The 1,417-nt window shown below is 65.1% G+C and overlaps 1 protein-coding gene across 1 annotated transcript in view; it reads right to left on the reverse strand.

Annotated features, from left to right (window-relative positions):
• Positions 1-1,417, reverse strand: part of RUVBL1 (RuvB-like AAA ATPase 1) — a 31,777-nt gene that overhangs the window by 3,152 nt on the left and 27,208 nt on the right. The window lies entirely within an intron of this gene.

Below are 1,417 nucleotides of genomic sequence, written 5' to 3' on the forward strand. Positions count from 1 at the left end.
ACGACGCTCTTCCGATCTGTGCTCTCCCTGGGGCCTCCCAGCGGCCCCGAGAGGAGGGAGCGCTTGTCCCGTGACCAGAGGCGGAGGCCCACAGAAGACACCACGCAGCCACGGAGGGCCGTGGGGCACAGGGCGCCGCCCCGGCCACAACGGTTGGGGTGAGGAAGGGGCCGGTGTCTCCTCTGCTTCTGCTTCTGCTCCTAGTCAGTGAAAGCCTTGGCTTCGACCCAGCATTCATCCAAGACCAAGAGACTCTCATGTGGGGACAAGGCCTCCAGCCGTGGACCCCATCTCCCACCCAGCTTGCTGCCGTCAACCACAACCACTGGGGTCCGATCCATGCTGTCACGCAGGGAGAGCTCTGGCTCTACACATCACGGGCCTCCTGGGCGCTAGTCAACAAGACACGCAGGGCCAGGCCAGACAGGCCACAGGCAGGTGGGGGGCTGCTACGCAGGGTCCAGGAGAGGCCCTCTGAGCTCCGAAAGGAGCGGCCTGCTGGCCAACTGCCACAGAGACTCCCTCCAGATGGGACATTTCTCACGGGGAGGAGGCTGGTGGCAGAGACTTCAGGTAAGGGGCTTCAGGATGAGACAGCCTGGGTCCCAGAGCCAGTCCTGCCACAGATGGGCCATGCGAACCTGGACAAGCTAACCAGTCTACATCTCAGCACCCGCTCTTTAAGAACATCAGTAGTAACTGTCCGCCCTACCTCGAGTGACGGCATCGAACGACTCAGTACCCCATCTGAGTGCTCTGGAGGAGAGGGTCTGGCAGAGTCCCCCGGATGTCAGTGTGGCCCTGGGCCACTCCAGGTCCCCAGCCGTGGCCATACGCTGACCCACAGTGAGAGACCAATGCCCCATTGAGACTGTCTGGGGTCAGGGTGGGCACAGCAGATGGCTGGGCCCCGCAGTGCACGGCCGGCTTTGTGTCCTGGAATCGCCACGCAGGGCTCAGCCAGCACAGGGGGAGAGGATGGCTTGGAAGGCCAGAAGGGACGGGGCTGCCAAGGCTGCGGGCATGTGGCTGCGGCTCCGACTCTGCACGGAGAGCTGGGGCTGCGCCCTGGGGACGAGGCCAGGCCAGCAGCCATCACCTCTCCCGATTCAGCACAGGCGGAGCCGCCATGCAGGCCCTGAGCTCAGCGCTCCCTGGGCACCTTTCCTGTGAGCCTCACTCCACGACCCCCACCCACACGCCCTCTGCTGGGACCTGGGCTCTGCCCGCGGGAGCCAGGCTGCTGTGGGCTCTGGTGGGCTGGCGCCTGGGCGGGCCCATCACTGAGTGGGCTCTGCCGCCTCTCTCAGAGCTGGGACCTCCTTACTGGCGGTCCTCCCGTTGTTTTTCCCACTGTCCCTGTCCGAAGGTTACCAGGCGGGATGGAGTAGAAGAGAGGACCGCCAGGACTCCCGGC

The sequence above is a fragment of the Bison bison genome, unplaced genomic scaffold (assembly GCF_000754665.1).
Source record: "Bison bison bison isolate TAMUID 2011002044 unplaced genomic scaffold, Bison_UMD1.0 scf7180017862279, whole genome shotgun sequence".
In the NCBI taxonomy this organism is placed as follows: domain Eukaryota; kingdom Metazoa; phylum Chordata; class Mammalia; order Artiodactyla; family Bovidae; genus Bison; species Bison bison.